At 42.2% G+C, this 21,579-nt stretch overlaps 1 protein-coding gene and 1 long non-coding RNA gene across 17 annotated transcripts in view; one reads left to right on the forward strand and one right to left on the reverse strand.

The window, feature by feature from the left end:
* The window catches only part of LOC132906381 (protein muscleblind), a 408,430-nt gene that overhangs the window by 85,554 nt on the left and 301,297 nt on the right, over positions 1 to 21,579 (forward strand). The window contains exon 1 of one of the 16 annotated variants that reach the window (XM_060958517.1): positions 5,201 to 5,552. The exons of the other annotated variants lie outside the window; for them this stretch is intronic. The gene's annotated coding sequence lies outside the window, so the exon portion shown is untranslated. Of the gene's footprint in view, positions 1 to 5,200; positions 5,553 to 21,579 lie in introns of those variants that run through there. 16 annotated transcript variants of the gene reach the window in all.
* Positions 486 to 6,095, reverse strand: LOC132906393 (uncharacterized). The gene is made up of 2 exons (XR_009657979.1): positions 5,830 to 6,095; positions 486 to 1,071 (listed from the first exon to the last, which is right to left on the reverse strand). It is a non-coding gene; the product is annotated as an uncharacterized LOC132906393 (long non-coding RNA).

The following is a 21,579-nucleotide window of genomic DNA, read 5'->3' on the forward strand; positions in this document are numbered from 1 at the left end:
AGTCGGCGAATAAATCAAAAGCACGTCGCTTCTATTTTGATCCGGATGAAACATTATTTCCTACGTAATCGTTAAAATCGACGAGCGCGTGTTCCAAACGTTCCCTTACCAAGCGTGAGTCAATCATCCAAAAAATACCAATAACGTTTTTCACGACTAAACTTGATCGCGATATTATAAGGGCCAATAATAATAAAAGGGTTGATATCGCCAAATCGCATTCATTTCGAGCGTTTCTCATTGGTTGTCGTTTCATAGCCGTCGTCTGGCGAGCGCTTCGCTTCTCGTTAACCTTTTTTATTATTTCGTAGCCCTTTTAATTAAAGTAACCGCGAAGTTTCTTATAGTCGCTTTTACGAGCGGTGCTATCTTACGACGCGTATACTTGCTTCGCGATAACTCCTTAACTAGTTAGGTGCCTATCTAATATATATGTAGAAATAGGGATAAAAGAAGGTAGCAAACCATGGTAGCAGGTCGATCAATTACGCATTAATTGATTTCTATTTATCTATATAGAGTATTTATTTTGATATTTCTTTACCGGATTAATTGTACTTGCGAGACAAAATTGGATACTTTATAGTTCGAAATTTAGTATTTAAGTTGGTGTTGGAGCAGTGCCGTCATATAGTAATTTAGTATGTGAGTATTATCGAATATCTAATAGGGTATCGAATTAATTGAATTTTATTAGCAGCAAGAAGAAACTCGTACATTTTCGTAGCTCGTGTTGCAGACTCTTTTCACGGCCGGCCTCTGGCCGCGAAAAAGATACTTTCTTCTTCAAGCTGGTCCTCTTCAGCGACCGCGAAAGCCGGAGATAAGTAGATAGCCCACTCGTGGTAATTACACGCCTCTCTCCCCCGTGGTTCTGGCACATTTTATACTCTTTTCCTGCAAACACCGCTAATCCCAAAAGTGGTAGTAGCTACCGGCCAACTGGAACCGTTCCGTGCATTCGATTTTAACCGATCGCTACTCGTCCCTCTCGCGAATAGGACCGGTTTAGATGATTCGGACTTGGTCTATCGGAAATTCCCTTAAAATAAGAATTTTGCGACGAGAACACTGAAACGGAGTAAACAGTATACGATAAAAGTTACGTACCGATGTTATTTCGGGTTATTCCAGTTTGTTGGAATTATTATGACCGGTTCTTTAACCTACGAAGAAGGAACAAATGATATGCCGTTTTGATATCTTTTGCTTTCATAATGCGACAGTTCCTTTTACGTAGTCTCTCTTAAGAAGTAGCCTTTTGGGGCGGAAAGAATATCGTCAAAATTTTGCAGCGAGAAAATAAATTATATACGTGTCCTATCTTTAGTTTACTTTGAATTCTAAACATGACATTACTTGGGTTATTTACTTTCACGATAGACGTTATTTATCTTCAAGGTACCGTCGTCGCGATAATCGCGATAAGAGGAACGAATTGTCCTTGTAAGAACGGAATTGCAACTGCTCCTACGATGTCATACAACGCGTCCAGATCTGAATAGGTATCAATGACAGTATCAGACAGAGCACAATTATCATATCTGTCTCCGTGAATGCTTGTTTCCGATACGACGCAGGCGATTGAATGTAATTGGAAGATGCGTTCAATGGCAATTTCAATTACGGAATTTACAATGATCTTCTTAATGGAGAATTTTAAGAATTAATCGAGAAACGGATGAAGGATACTTTTCACTCTTTTGTACGTTTCGTTACGTCAGCCAGCTTTTTCGCTTGTCCTTTTAGCTGCTTCGATTTGTTCGTGCTATATCGAAATTTATCGTTCTTTTTAATTTGACTGGTGCAGTTGTCCCGATTGGTTTGAGCAATCTCGTTTACAATTAGTCAGATCCCAATATGATGGCACTATTAGGTTGTTCATACGAGATGACACGTCCAAATAGTACATATCGCGCACCAATTTCAAGCTGAAGAAGATTCGCTGTAATATTGTCACGCAATAGGTATTATAAAATCTAATTTACGACATAAGCGTTTGATATACACATTTCTTAAATATATCGAACGTATGACATTTTAAAGAAACTACGAGTAATTAGACTTCTACTAGAGAAAGAAGAACGTGTCATGTATCAAGCCAATGTCAATTTCTATCGCAAGATTTTACATTTATAACTCGGACGGCAAAATGATATTGTCAAGTTACCTCACGTTCCGCTCGACTTGCTCCGTTTCTCAAACAGTACATAGAGACTCCATTCACCAAGGTTCGCAAATCTCGGTAAACTCCATTGGTTTTCGCGCGGAATTTTTTCGCGCGAATTCTAGTCCGGCTCGTAAAGTCGTTCGATGGAATCCCGATGCGATCACGCTCTCGTAGCCGTTCCTTTCTAAAAGAGTTCGCTGCGCTGTAGAGTAGAAGGACAAGGCATTTACCAGGAAATGCAATAATTGGAAATTGTAACGGGACGGCCGAGCTATTATCGCTTATCAGCCACCCTCCATCCCTTTTCTCGTCATTCCTTTTGCCTTCCTAAATTCGTAGCCGCGTGTCTTTCCCCGATGTGCTCTTTGGACCGCGTATTAACGAAACACCTGCTCTGTTTCCTCTCTTGCGTGGAAATAGTCCGTGCTACGTAGTTGACCTTTCGCACTTAACCGGAAATATCCGCGTGAAAGCGTTCCAGTGTAAAGGACAGCTACTGCCGCGGCGCGGCGCGGTGAAATTCTTCACTTTCCACTGAAATTGATGGAAATGAATAAATGCTTTTGTTATGGTTTTTAACGGGCACCTTGCCATTTTCAAATTGAAAGAAAATTTAAGTTCCCCTTATCTCTGAAAGCTAAATTGAATAGGTTAATTAAATTTTTGCTCCGCTAACTTTTCCCGAGAAATAATTGCTCATTTTTTTCAAAAGACATATCTACATATTAAAGCGAGATAAAGATTTTTCGAAGTAACTGATTAATATTTTGAAATTAAGAAAATAGCGCGATGAGTTTTGGAATCGGAGCAAATAACAAATGGATGCAAGTATCCGTCTTTTCATTCGAATGTCTTTATCAGAGAATATTTTCACTCGTTCGAAATTCTATCTTCGGATATCTGTTAGAGATTATTACCGGTCGTCCTGTGATGGAAATATTATACTACGAATATATTTCGTTGCAAGTTCACGTGGATACAATAGCGGAACGACGTCGGTAGCTACATCTTTAGAAATAATATAAAATAATATAAAAAATATTGCATCGAATAACAAACTATCGATTTCGAGCGTAAAATTTTAACGTATTTGCTAAGTTATTTGTCGATCGTTATTTGTTCGTTGACCGAATTAATATCGTTTCGTTCTTGTCCGTTATCAATGTGACACCATATTCGAACGTCACTTTCTTGCACAGTTATGTAAAATTCAACTGGAGCGCGATTTGCTGCAAGGTCGTTTTATTTTTATCAGCGACCGATAACGATAAACGGATAGTATCGCTTCCGCCATTTTGGCGCGGACCATCAATCTGTTGAAGTAACTAATTAACGCGAGGTCTACTTTACGCTTCGAAGCACGTACAAGTATTCATATATTTTTCACCGTGTAGTTGTGCACGGTGACAGCTGATAAAATATAAACACGGTCGAACTCGATGTAAAGCGGGCTTAATGTATTTCTCTTGGCTTGGATTCTCGTGGCGATGAGTCGCGGTAAGTTTCCTGTGGAAATAGCGCGTGCGATTCTTATGCAACTGGTATGGCTGTATCATAATACCAGCTAAGCATAAATGTTGCAAATGAAATACTTGTTAGTAGGTAACGCGTAACTAGAAACCAAAAGTAAACGAGGCTTTGCTTTTTTTTTCGGTTAATGATTTCGTACTTTCAACGGGTCGTACGTTTTCCACGTGGTCAAACCTTATTCGAATCACTCGAGTTCGAGTATCTCGAAGCCTCCTTACTACCAGCTAATTTGAAACGGGGCGAAGTTAAAGTTGGTTCTTTTTTCCAATTTCCAAAGAGGAAGGAAAAAGACTGATAATCCGTGGTAACTCGCGTAAACTGGTAACAGACGTCTTTTTCGGAAGCGTTAAAAACGTCGATGTATACTTTTACCGCTTCGTCTTTGACTTAATTAATCTTTGAGTTATCTCCTCTGGTTTATGTAATCTCTCAGCTAGTCAATAGCTTGGCGTCGTTTATTACGGTCTCGAAACTTTTACGACGATTTTAGTACTGTTTCTTTTAAAACTTAAATATAAATTACTCAATGGAAGAAACGAGCGTTAAGGTATACTAGACTCTAGATTGCTCGCGTTGTTAGTATCCAGTATCGAGCGAAAGTTTGCATCAGCTTCGATGTTCATCGGTAAACCGGATTTAGCGGAAGATAAGATGCTATTATCGCGTCACTCGCGACGACGAGCGCAATTTCGCTGCTCGTGGCGCTGTCATGATTTACGGAAAATATAAACGGCAGAGGTTCCGTTAATTATTTCGAGAGAAACGATATAAATTCGTTTTGCATCGACAAGCGAAAAGATCGACACAGTTATCGACGCTGCGAGCTGTCGTAGTAACCAAGTAATACAATTTTCATCGCTTTTATTTTACTATTATTTCTATGAATTGGATGTATTCCGCTTACGTATAACGTACGTTGCGTTGTGCTCGTTGATCGATAACTGCTAGTTTGTAATTGTATCGCAGTTTATTGGAACAATGGAGATCTTCTGATAGATTGATGCGACACTCCATTTACTCTAGTGACGTCTTCTGCAATAAAATTCGCATTTCTCGCGCCTACACCAACCATTCTTTCCTTTATGAACTGCAATAGCGTTTTATCGCACTTTCCTGGCATTGACATCTATTTCTTGTCCATTCTATTTTAGTATCGAACAATGACAACGAGATAATGCAAGCAACAGAGATACGTTATTTATCCACCAGCATTTATCGTATTTATGATGTCGATAAACTAACTGCACGATTTGTTTTTCTACGTCTCATATGCACATCCATTTACGATCGTTTGGAATCTTCTCTCGTCGAACGTATACAAAACTTTTTTTTCCTATCGCAGAACTTTGTCGAAGTAAATGTAAACATGTTTGTTGAGAGAACGCACTAACGATGGATGTTTGGATGGCATAAAAATCCTGTTTTTCTACACGACGATCTAATACCAATGCGTAACGTCGCAGTTTCGAAGGAATCAGTATTGTTTCGCGTCTCGCGTGCTTCGTTCTGGTTGGAACGAATAAAATCGTGGAGAATTACACGTTTAGCGAAATTCTTGATAGTTTTGTCTTTGGGAGAACGTGGACAAAATTATAGAGCAGTTGCACGCTTGCATCGTAAAAGATTTTAGAATCGTTGGCAGCCGAGCTACGTAGTCATTCGCAATTCTCATCTCCGTGCTTCTCTGTGGTCGCGAGGGATCTTTTTGACGATACCGTAGTGGGCGTTGTATAGGAGATTTACTGGACATTCGGCGAAGGAAGAAAGACACGCTCTCCTCTAAAAGGAAAAGTTATATCGAGATCTTCGGAACGACAGCATCGTAAAGAAGTTTTCCTCCTCGATACGCAAAGTAAGCTTTATTTGGAATATTTGTTCATACGACGTGTAGCTCAAACGTCGACGCAGAATAGATATATCGAAAAATATCGCTTTTAATCGTACGATGCGGTAACACGTAGCCGGACTTATTTCACTGGTGAAAAACCCTATTTCTATCGTTCGTTTTAAAAAACAATTTCGTAATAGTTGATCCATTGGTGAATCACGTGAATTACGCTCGCGAAGAGTTAATTGTCCTGACGACTCGGTGGCGGGCTTTTAAAAAGCAACGATTAATCCCGACTTACCTCTAATTACCGCGAGACAGGGTGAAAGTGGGTGTAATTAATCCGTCGTCGGTCGACCGTTCGATAATTCAGTGCAGGTTCTCGTCCGAGCTTTCGATAAATCGCGGCGAGCGTTTTTTATTGATCGTCGGAAGACACACGGACGCAAACAGTCACGGCGATGGCCATCCTTGTTAAAACCGATGCGGTACATGACGTACACATCGTTCCCACGCGCAATAAAATGTTCCAGGATTACGCAATGAAGCTTATGGCCAAGTCCACCGTGTACTGCGCAATTCCGCATGGCATAAAAGTTCTCTCCTGCCCCGATAATGTATCATACAACGAAACGCTATCGTACCATCGCGTATATTATTTTTCCCTCGGCTTTTCTTTTTTTCTTTCTCTCTCTCTCTCTCTCTCTCTCTCTCTCCCTATCTCTCTTTATATTGGTTTAGGTCCAGAGACTGAGTAAGATTACCAAAGATTCGTTCGTTTCGTACCGAATTGATAAGAGGAAAGGTTATACTACAGATACAGAAACTTTGAGAGATTTTAGAATTCGCGATGGAATATAGAAAGTTTGAATCTTCAATTTTGAAAGAAAGAAAGAAATTCTAAACACTTGTAAGTTTATATTTCTATTAATTTATTAATTTTTACTCATTTTTATTCATTTTTATTAATTATATCAATACCTCGTATTGTATTTCAAAGGATCTTTATTTACAATGAGATTACGATAATAGCAGTCGTGCAGCCATTGATAAGCGCACCTTTCAACAACAGATCAACGTAAAAGCAGAGGAATTTAGATATATACGATTCGAATGACATTAATATTTCACGATTCTTTGGTACGTATTTCGTGTTTATAATAAAGCTTTCACAACCTACGCATCTCCCGTTAATACTTATTACAACATGCTGTTGAACGCTTTCATGACAGAGCCCGTATTCACCGTTTCACCAGAGAACGTTTCATCGTGTTGCTCGCTCACCTGTTATTTAGCACACTCAGCCGAGTTATTCGTTTCGATATCCGCGTAAGTCTAAGGCAAGCAGAAACGAAGGAACTGGAAACCCGGTAGTAGAAACGCACTCGTTCCTCGTCGGTTCGTAGAGTTTAGGAAAGTACGAAGCTCGTTCGATCGGTCAGACGAAATCTGTTTCGTCGCCATTGGCCGCCTTGCGCATGACTAATTCCAACTAGCAATTCCGATTGCTAATAATCTGATTTTGTTGTCTGTATCCCTACCAGCTGCAAGGTAGAAACATTATATCTCGGTTTGCTGTTCGCAAATACAAAATCTTAGCGTTATAATATATTCCACGCTAAAACGTCTCGCGTGTCGCAAATGCTTTTGATATGATTTTCAGTTCCTATTCTTTTTTTTCTTTTTTTTTTTTGTCTTGAAATCAATTTTCTTCAAACGTATACCCATTTATTTGAGACTATATGCCGGATAATAAAGTAGAGAAAATTCTGTGCTATCGATTTGAAATTTTTCACTTGCTCGACATCGTCAAAATAAAGCTACATTCGATATTACATACACGTTCCAGCACTGAGACCAAAAAATCCAAGAGTCGCGTATATGCGTTACGAGAATCACGAATAGCTAGCGACCACTCGGAATCGTGAAGAGGTTACACTATCAACGACTAGTCGCCCCAGAGGTAGAAACGTGATAAAAGATCTCGCGATTTCTATCGTTGGCGATATTTTCCCTGCAACGATAGATCTCGCGATTAACGAAAAAACGATGAATTCAAAACCGTTTAATCTCGGTACAACGATCTGTATTTTCGAGCGTGTACAGATTATAATTCCTCTTCGCGCTTCTTCGTCCGACCTATAAATTTGCTGTAAAGGGGAGGAAATCCGAAAATTGCTACGCTAAAGTGTCTATCTACTTTCATAGATCTACGAAATATGTATACCATTGAGTGAATTCGTATGCTCGTATAGACCTTTTTGTTCCTATCTTATCTCGGCATTCTTTAAACAAGAATATTTATAAGAGCGTTGCTTTAAACGTGAGGTAAAAAGGATCGTAGATTGATACGAATGAATTTAACAGGGGAATGCGATTAAACGTTATTATAACAGCACAGCAAAGTGTAACGTATATATAAATGAATACCGAGAATTTCAAATTAAAGTAAAATGTCGAATGAACGTGACTTAAGAAACTGACTAATCCGTGCAGTATAATTCGTTCCGAATAATGTATAAGTACGGTTGCTTTATGAAAGATATTCGTATGTAAGTGTCTTAAGACTTAAAGTAACGCTTAAATTGTGGTACGAAGCATCGACGAAGGAATTTTCATGCACAATTAAGTAAAATAAGTTTATACTTGATATACACTCGTGTCGCTTTGATCTTGAAACTTACTGCGTTCTAGGTTACACGGAATTTTCTTCAATACGCAATTACTTTCGCGTATTCGATACTCTCTGTTACCTCCACGAAAAAGAGTGAAATTATCGAAATCGCGACGTAATCTAATCGTCGATGAAATTCATCAAATAATCCGGTTGAGCAAATACGTTAATTTCAGCGGAACGAAACGCACGGCCACGGTTCTCTCGTATCGGCGGATTAGTAATTAACGGCGGCGATAAAGTTGTCGTTTCTGAAGTGTTGCGTTGTCAACCTACCGGACATTAAAACGACATTTAACAGGAAAAATTGGAACGGTCTGCAATTATATCGCTTCGTCGAGTTGGTTGCTTTTATTTCGCGACGAGACGACGAAAGATTATCATTTTTTCGCACGATCACGTTATCATCGTTGTCGAACGATAAAATATCTCATGCCGTAGAACGATTCTCCTCGTTACCGTCTACGTGAGCCTCATCGATAAGGAATATTTACGCTCACTCGACCAATTTTTCTTTTTTCCCCGCCATGTAACGAAGTCATGATCGAGTTAAACGCGTCAGATCCGAGAACGCGAAATTTCCGAAACTCGTTACGTAACCTTCTGTGATAATGTTTCGAGCGATTGTAATTTGGCGTATTAAGTCATTCAAAGGTGATTTCGAATCTTTCCGAGTAGAAATTTGGAATTAAGAACGAGCTTCTCGTATAAAATTTCTAGCATTTTTTGTTTGCTGATCGCGAGATTTCATTCCGAAATAGAGTAACCGCAAATTTCAAAGACTTGCTCGAACAACTTGTACAATGAAATTACCATTGCATCTGCGAGAATGCTGTCTAACAAAAAACCTAATCTTTTGTTTCAGGTAAGTCAACATCCAATCTGCTTGTGCATTTTTCTTAAGCGTATAAAGCGACGTTGTCAAGCCTTCGAACGTAAGTAACGAAACGTTCCACTTTCGCAGTATCTCGCGCCACTGGTATTGTTATTGAACTTCGAACCGCCCTCGCGTTATACTAATATAATAAAACGAAGGAAAAGAGAAATAGAACCTGTGCTATGCGAGCTCCGTGGTACTCAAGCACGTCGTTCAAACGGTCGATTTACATTCAATGTCATTCTCCATGTTTAGCGTCATTGACGCGTCGCGTTGGAGACGTGGGTGGTACTCGCGAGTTTTCGCCTACGATCTGTCGATCGCGTTCCACGTTTAGACCCACTAACCAGAATTTGACTCGTTATCGGGTGGTTTTTTGATCAAGAACGAAACTTCTGTAACTATGAAATTAACCGTCTAGCCGAGAATGTGCTCGATAAATTGTACTCTATAGCCTTATCCTGTATCTTTATACGGACTGTATTCGAAATGTTTGATTACAAAGCAAAGAACTCTCCGTGCCCTGTTTAAAAACAATTATCGGTATGACAGCGGTAGTGGAATATGCTATGCAGTAGATTATACCTTGCGGTAGAACGAGCCACGCAGTAGAAAATTCCGCACATGCGCGGCCAACGTTTCTCCCTTTATTCCTATATTCTTCTATTCGATAAGGAAATTATTGTAACCAAGAGAAGTTGGCGGTCCGGGCGACCGGACAAGCACTTTTTCTCGGTTAACGGCTTAAACAATCGCGTGATTCGATTTTTGTCTTATCGTGAAATAAAGACGAGCGATTGTACTCGCGTATAAATCGGTTGAACGTCGTTTTCGCGAACGTATGGCACTCGATTGCGTAAGAGTTGTCGCGCAGCCACCCTAATTTACGAGCTCCATTTAAGTTCCACGAGAAATCAGAGCCAGACGGAGAGAAGGCGGGAGGGGGGATGGAAAGGAAGGGCGGGGAGAAAAAGGAAAATAAAAATGTATAGTCTCGAAAGAACGGCGGGATAGATATCATCTCGGACGAAGGACGACCTTGCTGTTAGCCACGTAACTGCTGAGACGTCTCTTTCTCTTCCCGAGGGCGTGTTTTGTCCGCTTAAGGACGAATGGCACGATTTTATCGAATTAATTTATTAACTTGGCTACTCGCGTCTGCGATATTATGGCGTAAAGGCGTTTGATTTTTTATTGAAAGATACCTTACGGGGTTTGGCGCTTTTTTAGCACTATCATCGATTATACGATATGGAGTTGGTCCAAGGACTTTGAATCTCAATTTTGTTTTGTCGAAAGTGTGGTTTCTAAGTTATCGATCGCGTTCCTGACAGAGTAATACAGTTAGCTTGACAGAATTTAATTACTGGTTTACTGCATGAAAGAATTGTTTCGATAAAGATCGCGTGTTCTTTGTATCTGGGTATAGAGGTTAGTTTCAATTTATTAAATGGAACGTTCGACGTTTCATCTTGTAATCAAAAAGAACGTGCAGTCTGAAGAATAGTGCGGTATATTTGTACAAAGCGACCTTATTCATTTTACCAGAGTTTAATTAAATAATTAATAATCGACACGAGTGTAATATATACTTCATAGAATATATACGTATAGTTTTACTCGAATCTGTTCAGGTCAGTGATTGAAATATGCAAAGTCGTTCCAAATGTCGTTATAAACATTCCAGTCAATCTCTTTTACCATTTAAATTTTCCTAACTTGTCAGTTTAATTTCCCTGTGCCGATCGAATCACTTCGCGTCTCGTTTTAACGCGTCGCTCGAAACATTAAAGATAAAAAGGAGTCTCTTTCGTTGCTAACGTCGCATTCCCTTTCGTACAACCACGCGTTACAATTATCATTGGGAAAAGTAAAATCGATGTACCATAGCCATGCGTACAAACGCACCAAGATTAACAGGATTCGAAGTAAATGACGAGGCTGGCGATCAAGCTGGCATCGAAGTGGTTGCAATTACTACCTCGTTATACGAGTCGATACGAATCGCGTTATCGGTTCACCTTGATCCCCTTGTCGCGATAGATTTAATAGTTTCCCTCTGTTAATCTTCGAAAACTCAACTGTGGTGGCTCTCCCTAACGGAAGTTGAAGATGATGAAAGGCAGAGTTGGCTGCTCGCGCGAGTGACAGAAGAGAATGTAGAGGGAGGAGGTGGATCTGGCCGGAAAATCGGGAGTAGGAGGATGGAAGAAGGTTATAGGCGGGAGGGGAGGGGGCAGACGAAAGGAAGGAGTTAGGGTTAGGGTCAGGTTGGGAGTTGGAGGAGCAATAAGGAATTATTGCGGTACGATCGACAAACGGCGACTACGTGGCTGCACTACGGAAGATTCTCGTCGGCGTTTCTTCGTTTCTCTCCGTGTCTCCTCTCCGTTCCCTCCTCTGTCTCGTCTTCTGTGCCTTTCTATCTTGCTTTTCTTTGGTCTTCCAATCTCTTCCTTCTTTCTTCTCTGGCACGAACTTGGCGAGAAAGACAGACTCAGACCCACAGACTCGTCAATATGTAACATTCGGGACCGCTGTTCCCCGTAACACGTTCGTCATACCGTGCTACGTGGAATGGCGGATTCCTTCGAATTCTGTATATTTCTGTGGATGCGATAAACCGACCGTCGGCGGCATCATCCCTTTCCAAGTACATACGACATCCGCGTCAAGTCCACGGCTTAACGTTAAAAGTCTGTGTTTCGCTCGTTCTTATTAAATTCTAATTCTATGATCTCTTTCTAACTCTCTGTACTAGGCGTAAAATTAGTTTACACGGTATCTAATACATTTATAGTGCTCTGGAAATAGAAAATTGCCAGCTATCGCGTTTATAGAAACGACTTGTCACCGATTTCTTAACAGGTCGTTTTGGTCAGATTCTAATGTTTCAGAAAGAAAACGATTAGTCGACGGAACGATGGCATGCGCGATGATTTTGAAAAAATAGCAACACTGGTCGCCGCTGTGTCATAGGACATTTTTACGAGCATTCGTGACATATTTTCCGAAAGCTCGACGACTCGACGCTCGTAATTCTCGTATCCGACGATTGTTTTAATTGCTTCTTTCGTTTCTTTTTTTTTCTTCCTTCTATCCCTTCTTCTGTTATTTCACAGTCCCCTTTTCACGGACCACAGTGTGACGGATAAAGCGCGGAATTTTTGGAGAGGTAGATTATGAAGCGTTTTGCGAACCTGAAATCCGTTCGTTGTTCGGGCAACGAATTAGGAGGAAATGGTCTGAATTTTATCCGTGGTTCTATGGCGTGGTTTAACGGATTCGTTCCTCGTACCAGAGAATCAATTTCCCTTTTGCCGGTATGTTTATATGCACGATGCTCCATTTATTCGTTCGTATTTTTAGCTATTATATACACAACGGTATTTCCGTGTACAGATACCGTAAAGCAAGATCGATTGGATTTTTTTTAGGAATTGGTAGAACGGTTGCGCGTCGATTCGAATCGGCTAATAGATCAAGTCAGAAATAGAGATAGAGGCGGAACATTCACTGAAATAGTAACTGGAAAAATTTCGAAAGAATCGTAGGCATAATTCGATAATACGTAATGAATAAAAAATATAGTCAAGTAAGTCAATTTATTGCGATATAGTTTAATCAGCCCGAAACCTGTCTGTACATTGTTCCAGCGATTATTCTAACTTTGTTCCAACCCGTTTAAAAATGAAAACATTCAGACAGAGGTTGTATCATCCATCGCCTTGGGTCCGCAAAGGGCGAACTTCTCCATCCATCGACTAAGCAAATACGCTGCAATAAGACAAACTCCCTCTCAAAGCGTGGGCGTTTCTCGAGTCCACGTCGAGGCATTCCATCGTCTGATTTATCGACGCAACAAAAGTCAGCCGGTCGCGTTTCCTTTTTCGATAAAAATCCCAGTGAATGCGGTTGAAAACGGCTTCTTGAGTCATCGATGCATGATTGCGAGTTGTAGTCGAAGGTCGGCAGGTTCCGGCGTCACGTGCACCGTCGCTAGTGACGGGATCAAGTTCACTATGTAGTTACGAATTCAAACCAATTCCAGTATAAAAGTTTCATATCGTGTGACTCGATTACTGTCATCCGTAAGATGACGTTTCATTTTCTTGTATGTACTTGTACGAATTCAGTTTCACGTACAATGTTTTTCTCTAACGAGAAAATTGGATTTTTATTGGAGAGGTTCAAAGTAGGTGCCATTGAAAGTTAACTTGTAAAGAATTACTTTCTCCCTTCGATTCGTCTATGAGAATATCCTTCGTTCGAAATTTTATACTCAGGTTCGAGCCTACTTGCGTCGTACTTAATCCCATTGCTAACCGTCCCGAACGTGTCGAGACGAGCAACTCTGTCTAAGGTATCGACTCATCGCGTTCGTTATTCCGCTATTATTCGCGGTCCCAAGCGGGCTATTTAAAATAACGATAAATCACGAGCGATAAAAAAATAAGAGAAACAGATATGTCGCGGTGGATGGTTGGAAGAGCGTTTCGCTGGTAACAGCGATCGACCGGACAATGGTTCATCAAGTTAGCGCGCCGTGCCGTCTCCAAGCTGTCGCGTCGCGTCGCCGTGCTGGCCCCAGCGAAATTTCGGTCATGTCGATATCGCGAGGCGCCACGGAAATCGTCGTCGTCGTCTCGCAAATACGCGCGTCGCGTCGCGTGAAACGGCACTGCTGCCGGGTTCAGCGTTTCGCGCGATTTTGACCCATTTTTCTCAAAGCTTCTTCGAACTCAAAACCAAAATGTTAATTTCAACTACTCAGGATATTCGAACTCTGAAACTTTTGATATCGAGTTCAAAGTTCGTACAGAAAATTCTCCGTTTCTCGTGAAATCCAGGTAACTGTACATATAATTTCGCGAGGTCTGTGCAACGTTTTCGAAACATTTACAACATTCTAAATCTTGGGAATTGCGACCATAATAGCCATACATTATTATCCCCATTACTATTTCCCATTAGCTCGAAAATTAAACATAAATTCCGCACCATTTAACATGTACAAAAGACCGCCTAATTTTTCCACCACGTTATTCGGCTGAGAGCTGGAAACTACACATATCCATTATTTCCCTTGTCAATGTGCGATACAGCATCCGGCAGACAGAGGATTTACGGCTCCCAACAGACCGTGTATATTTGAAACGTGTCCACTTCGGCCAATAATTCGCGCGAAAGCGCGTCCGGACAAGGTACGGTAAGTGTCGCGATAAATTCCACGATTCTCGCGAACAGTCAGGGATTAATCGAGAAAACGTTACCATCGTTATCGTCGTCGGTGACGAGATTGCAACGTATTTGGCGTTGTATTTATACGCGCGCGTACGTTCGTAACGAACGCAAGATGATGCTAAATACGCTAACTTTCTACTCGAGCCTCTCAGATGTCTGCCACTGTACAGAGCGTAAAGGATAGAATAGAAAAATGTAGGCAGAAGCTAAATAATGGTTAACGAAACGGTAAGAAATAATCGTAGAATGGATGTTATAGATGTTACGGAAGAGGGACGAGTTGCCCTGCGAAAACTATCCGCGCGTTCGTAGAAGCACGGGCCGGGTGTTCGTCTAAAGTGCAAATTGCAGACGACGAGGGTAGCGGAGAGTGACGACGACGGTAATGTAACCAGGGTGAAGCTCGTACAGCTCGAAGACCACGATGGAACAATACCTTATCGAGCAACATTGTCTATGAAGCGGAGAACCTGTCTCTTACCATCTTCCACCGTATATGTATCCCTTTCTCTGTCTCTAGTCGGTTTCACCTTTGTACCGAGTCGAGCAGCGACGATGGCACAGACCAGAGAAAGGAGGATATAAGCGAATCAGGCCATAGAAGAGAAAGAGGGGTTCGTCTCTCCCTGTGCATAGTGTACACACATTGTCCGACTGTATGGAAGGTCGACCGTAGACGCTGCGGTCTTCCGATCAAATTGGATCTACTGAGAGTTCGGAGTATCGGGTCGACCGCAGCAGTGCAAATCCACGGGAACCACGAAATATCCCGTGCCCACAATCCTGTCTCATTCCTACAAACCGACTGCTGCTATATTTTCCGGGAAAATGCCGATCGACGTTACGCCCCGGATACTTTACATAATATTGGGACGGTCCGCCGATGTCTGGATGCAATTTGCTGGACCGCGCGATCTACGCGGAACAACCGCTACCGGGAAGAGTGGCTGGTTATATAGTACGCTGGAAGAAAAGAGGGAAGATAGGGTAAAAGGAAAGAAAGACGTTCCGATAGTCTCTCTCCGTGGGGATAACCGTGGTTCTTTTACTTAACTGCCGAGCGAATATAGGACGAAACGTATTCAAGCTATATTAAGAGGGACGCTGGAACCAACGACGGAACAACCAGTTTTTACCAATAAAATCAGGATGCTGGACAAGTCGAGATACTATTAAAATTCTTTTTACGTTAAATTCTGTATGGCTTTTATCAGAGATAGTTTAACTTTTACTTGAGGAAATATTCCAAGTAAAATTAATGAATTTGATACGAAAATCAGATAATACGGACGCGGTACAGATCGTTGTACGTATTCGTAATGTTTTCAAGCTGTACGTAAGAATTCTCTACACAAATACGTACAGCAACGATAACAACGATAGTAACTCCGTGAATAGAGTGTGATTCAAGGTGGTTTTAAATTAGATACATGCGCGTATTTCAGTGTGTGCTAAAACGAATCGGTGATGTAAGAGACGAGACAGTTTTTGGAGGCAATTAAGTTCGTTTTAGCATACGATAACGTATACCTGTCGTTTGCGGTTGATATTTAGAGCGAATCGAAGTTTAATCAAGATTGATCCACGGTTTCGTTCGTTACTATACTTGCCACTTGACGAATCATATTACGTGGATGTACGGCTATCGACTATGAAACGTATATCGACGATGAACTGTTTGAAGAAAGAGGTTTCGCCCAAATGATAAAAATGGTCGATATCGTTCTTGATGATATTTGAGTTTATCGTAGGTTTTAGTTTGTCTTGCGCCGGGGATTATGATTCTTTTCATTTCGAGAAATTAAACGTTATCCATGGAGGTTAGTCTCGCATGTAAATCACAGTCGTTGAGCCACTCTATCTCCAAAGTTCCGTTCAACGGTAGTACAAAAGTCCATTAGTTTGCTCATTAACAAAAGCAAATTCGGTACAGTTCATAAGCCCCAGTTATTTCAACGTCTCAAATGAACGAGACGGCCCTGAAACTCCCACGCGGTAGTCAGTTAATTACTCTTCCCTTGAAAAACTTGCTCGGCCCACCTATGCCGACGAATCTCTTTGCTTCCGAACCTCTATCCAGCTACCTAATTTCCCCTATATATGACGCCTAGTGGAGAAGACGAAGAAGGAAAAAGAAAAACGCGGGCACAAAGGAAGTAGGCGACGATTTTCCTCGAGAGAGGGAAGATTAAAGGGAGAAATACGTGTAAGAGGGAAAGACGGAGAACGAAAAAGATGTAGCAAAGGAAAGAGGGAGGGAGAATGTAGAGTAAGGCGCGTGACACGGGCTAGCAGCGTCGAGTAACGCCTTCAGAGGGTGTCTCAGCCCCTCGTACTCAAAGTGCTAATGAGTGTCGCCTCGTAAGCCAATTAATACTCCCCTACCCATCGAGGCGGCCGCTAGTCTGCGAACGAGTAAAACAGAGTCGTTGAAGGAAGACGGAAGTATCTCCCTTGGAAAGCTAGGAACCCGTAGCCGTTACATGACCAGAATACCCCGCGGATTTGGTATGCTGGCCACGCCTGACCGTCGCACACCACCTCCTCGTCGAGTGAACTCCGCCGTAAGGCGCTACCAAACCACCCCACGACCTCCACGGACCTCCGCCGACCTCTGCCGACCTCCGCCGGCCTCCGCCGACCTCCATCCGACCTCTGTCAACTATCAATGGAATCAACTTTGACATATACTCGTTAATTTCGCTCGATTACACGGAGAATTACAAATCGTTTTACATTTTTATCGTTGCGTTTATATATCGTTATTGCGCTGAATTATATTAATAATTATCCAGAGATTTAATTTGGTCCTATCGTTACACGCAACCACCTACGAAGGTTCGAAACAGTTTCGACCATAGTGTTTCTATGGCCACGCTCAACGCTAGATCGACTAGATCTTTAACATCTCGCGTTAAAGCTTTTCCCTTCTACTTCCTCCTCTTCGGAGCTAGTTCTTTAGCTAGTTTTCACATTTTGTGTGCGTGTGTGTGTATGTGCCTGGACTAACAGGGAACGGTCGTGTTCCATCGAGCCTAGAGTACTTACCAACTCGAGTACTCGACCGTACGTGAGAAGGCGCGACGTTGCTTCTCACTTAAAGACGGCTACAACTTATGACATGGACGTGACAAAATTTTCGACACGCGTGAACAACCTTGGCTATTTGGTCTGGAAGATCGTACTCGATACCGTTCCCGATCTCCTTTCTTTGGTCGAGGAACGAGAAATCTTTCGCTTCTGCTTAGAATTTTTCATAGACGTTAAAGGAGAGTGTCGAACTTTGACATTCTAGTAGGATGTTAGCGGGGTTATATATGAAACGGAAGCCGGAAACAGGAAAATATGTCAGAATATATCTTTCGATTAACCTCTGCGAAGTATATTCTTCGATTATCATCGTGATGTTAATAGGCGTGGCAACTGTCCTCTCAGAAATTTACTCGGTTCGGTGGTGATCCCCAAAGGTCTGCCACGTCAGAAGAATTGCGCACCAAGTGGAGCCTGGAGTGTACGAGGAAAGCGACGCCGACACGGTGTTACTTCTTACTTAAAGACGCGTAGAACTTATGACGCGTACGTGACAGAATTTTCGACCCAGCCTCGGTCAACCGAGAAAGCGCGAGAAAGCCACCGCCTTTCCGATGGCGGTCTTTCCTTTTCCCGTTCCCGATCTCCACCTGGCTTTCAAGGCTTTTCATTCGTCAGCACTCTTCCCGCGACAATAAAGTTACAGGGACGTCGAGTTTACGGGAAATTGAAGTTTTTCGCGTGAAATTGTCGCCAGGCCACCGACTTCCAACCCTCGTTGACGAACTCTTTAATCGCGCCGCCACCACGTCGATTGCACTCCATACCGTTCCTTTGTTGGCTCGTTGATAGCGTTCAGCGAATAGGAAGTTTTTCGTTTTATTAGCTGCCAGTTGCTTTCTACTCGAGCAATTATGGCTCGAGATGATTCAAGGAGTAAAGGATGGTTCTGTAACCATTCTTGGAAATTATTACACGACGTGCCAATTTTTCCGGTACACGACTTCTTTTCATCGTTCTGGCATATTCAATTTTTAGCGAAGAAATATTCTGTCCGCGATAAAAGTCGGTATTGTTTCGAAAATATCATATAGACTGTGAAACAGGCTGCGAGGTGCCTCGTTTCGTGATGTAGAGAAGGTGAATCGTAATTAAGACAAAATATCGCGTAAAATTCAATGTTGCTTGTCTGTTATGCTCGCAATGGTACAACAAGCAACTTGGTAGCATTCTTTCGTCGAAATTGCGTCGGTGGAGCAAGTCACGTGTACCACGAGGGTTCGTCTAACGCCTTGCCTCTTGTTTCGGTAGTTTACGAGCGGCATGTTCATCCGATTAACTTTGAGCCAAATTACGCTCCTAGCAAAACGCTACACTCGTTCCTTCGTGATCGTAGGGTAGATGAAAGTACTGTCTGACTTCTCGATCAGATTACACCTCTAGGGAACGAATCGTTATAAATAGTACAACTCCCGTAAGCGTCAACATTTTTCTAAAATACACTTGTTCTTTATTCAAATAGGACCATGTTTTCGTTTGTCGAGGAATTCGTTCATTTTCGATCCGTTACCAATCGTTTCGAGCGATCAAAATATGCGAATTAAAAGCCTACTTTCATCTCGATACTACGTTCTGATATCGTTAATCAGCGAATTGACGTAATCCACGTAGCACCGTTTCAACTTGTTCGCCGGAAATACGAGAGTCGCGACTAAACTCTCTCCTATCGTGGTAAATTGTCGGGATATCGCACGAGCGTGCCGTAAAGGGTTAACAGTGAAGTCGGATCAAGCGAAATCGCGAGCTTTATGGAAAATTGCAACGCGAGTCGTTTACGTTGGTCTTCTCTGCAGGATCCGCCGACGAGATAATGGGCGTCGTTTCCGTTTCGGAGATGACGGGTGTCGCATTTTTCCCGTCGATCACGAACCGACATTATAGCCTCGCAATTTGTCGAAATTAGATTCGCTGGCGTCATGGAACGAGCACGCGTACGATCGACGAGAGCTGCTCTAGCTCTGCTTTACGAGCGGCATGTGCTCGAATTAGGCTTCTGGCATACACCACCTGACGTACCGGTCGCATTGTCATGCGACCAGCTCCCTATAAACCGAGATTGCCGAGGGAAAGTTATAGCCGCTCTCCTCTCTTCTTCCTTTTTTTCTTTCGTTTAGACTTTGTTTCTCGTCTACGGCTTATGAGAGAACCGGTGACGATCCTGTTACTCGCGCTTCTTTTTCCGCTGTTCCAACTACGACCGATTCTTTTTGAATTTTCCCGAATCCTTCTAGATTTCGTTCTTCATTGGCGGTTTGATCAATGGCATTTGGATACCGTGATGCATAAACGAACGGATGAGTTATTACAATGTTTCAAGACTTCGTTGAGAAGCGATGTTTAATATTTTTAAATTGTCAAGTAGCGCAAAATTTCCTGTTACCTAAACTAAATTATTTTCCAATATACTCGGGTATATAAAAGTCTATCGCTTTTCGTCGTCTTCGAGTTTTTTCTCTTTTCATATTGGAATACCAGTTTCGCCGAAAGTGGAGAGCTCGCGTTCCTTGCTTCTATACGGGAGAACGTTTCACCGGATCTTGGACGAACGTATGAATTTCGAATTTAACGTTGGTCGCTTTTCACGTTTTATAGCTTCGAATCGTTTGCCAAATTTTAGGGCAGACGAATTTCTTTCATGAACGTTTCATCGCTTAATAAAAAAAAAAAAAACCCAGCCTTACCATATTCGATTCGTTCGACGCGATCTATTTTCATCACGGATCTAATATCTCAATCGTTGTCTGATTATTGCGGATGTTTTATCATCCAGTCGCAAATTGAGAAACTTGTGTAATAACTTTTCTAATCCTCTAGGATCGAATGTGTGAGCCGTGTTGCGAGAGATTTTTAATCAAGAAAATAAATATATATCACGAAGTAGTGGTATAAAGTTATTCTGCAAATTAGATAGATCATCGGAAGATCACTACTTCGCGCTATCGTTCTAAATGTAAATCTACATGTAAAACCTATCATCTTGCAAGTATGGAAACTTGAAAGAAAGGACTTGTAATATACAACAGTACCGATTTTCGACTAGTTTCTTAAAATACAACTACTTAATACACGATAAAAGAAGCTGAACGATATGGACGAGCCCCAGATAAATCCGGAAACAGACTGCGAGGTGGCTCGTTTCGTGATGTAGAGAAGGTGAATCGAAGGTAAATGCGGTGGACCAAGCAGAGCCGAATCGCATGCATCTGACTGACGGTCTTGCAGGCGTCGTCGAGTCGGGTAGACTTCTCGTTTAAAGCATCGAGGTCGATGGCGGCCTTGGAGAGATCGAAGTAGGCTTTGGAACTGGCCATGACGGATTTTCCTCCGGTGACAGAAACACCAGACAGACACCGGAGACAGTGTGCTGGAAGAAGCTCGAATAGGCTGTTTGTGACGGCGACTGTAATCGTAGCCAATTTAGGATACGAGATTGACGAGAAGGAAAAGAAATACAGAGAATAGAGCGGAAATAGTTGGAGATTAAGAGTACATATCGTAATTTAGATACACGATACAAAATAGGGATCGAGACGATAAAAAGAAATTCATCGATAATTGGAAAATCAGTTAAACCACGCGACGAAACGAAGCGGAAGAGACACGAGCCGGATCTCTCGGAAAAGAACCGCGAATGCGTGTCGTGAAACGAAGCGACGTCGGTTAGAAGCGTCTTTGGGTCGCTTCTAGAGATTCGTTAGAGGATTATTTAACCGAGTTGCTCTTGGAACAATTTCGCTCACGGCGAAACGTATCGGACAGTCGCGCGACACGCCGATCTTGGATCTAGCTCGAGCTATAGAGAGCTCGTCGTCGCGTTGCGAAACAACTCATGCAAATGGGAGGGCGATAGAGACCAAGCGATGTCGAGTTCGCAAAAGACGAAACGGAAGGGCGGCATCGGGGCCTCGGCTCGTGGATTGGAAGGTGAAGGGAAGGGGAAGGAACACAGAAGACAGAAACCAACGTGAGCACAAAGATAGGCACGGCTGACAGATTCTCGCGGGTAAAGGGGACTCGGGGAAAAGAGCAGTTAGCAGAACTCGCTCCGTTGATTCCTTAGACGAAATACCTTTCCTCGATCCTGCGCCTGCTAGCCTGTCTCGTTCCGCCTTAGCTCCTGCTCCTTCTTCATTTTCTATCGCCACCTCTGCGATCTTCCTTCCTTC

The sequence above is a fragment of the Bombus pascuorum genome, chromosome 4 (genome assembly GCF_905332965.1).
Source record: "Bombus pascuorum chromosome 4, iyBomPasc1.1, whole genome shotgun sequence".
Lineage (NCBI taxonomy): Eukaryota > Metazoa > Arthropoda > Insecta > Hymenoptera > Apidae > Bombus > Bombus pascuorum.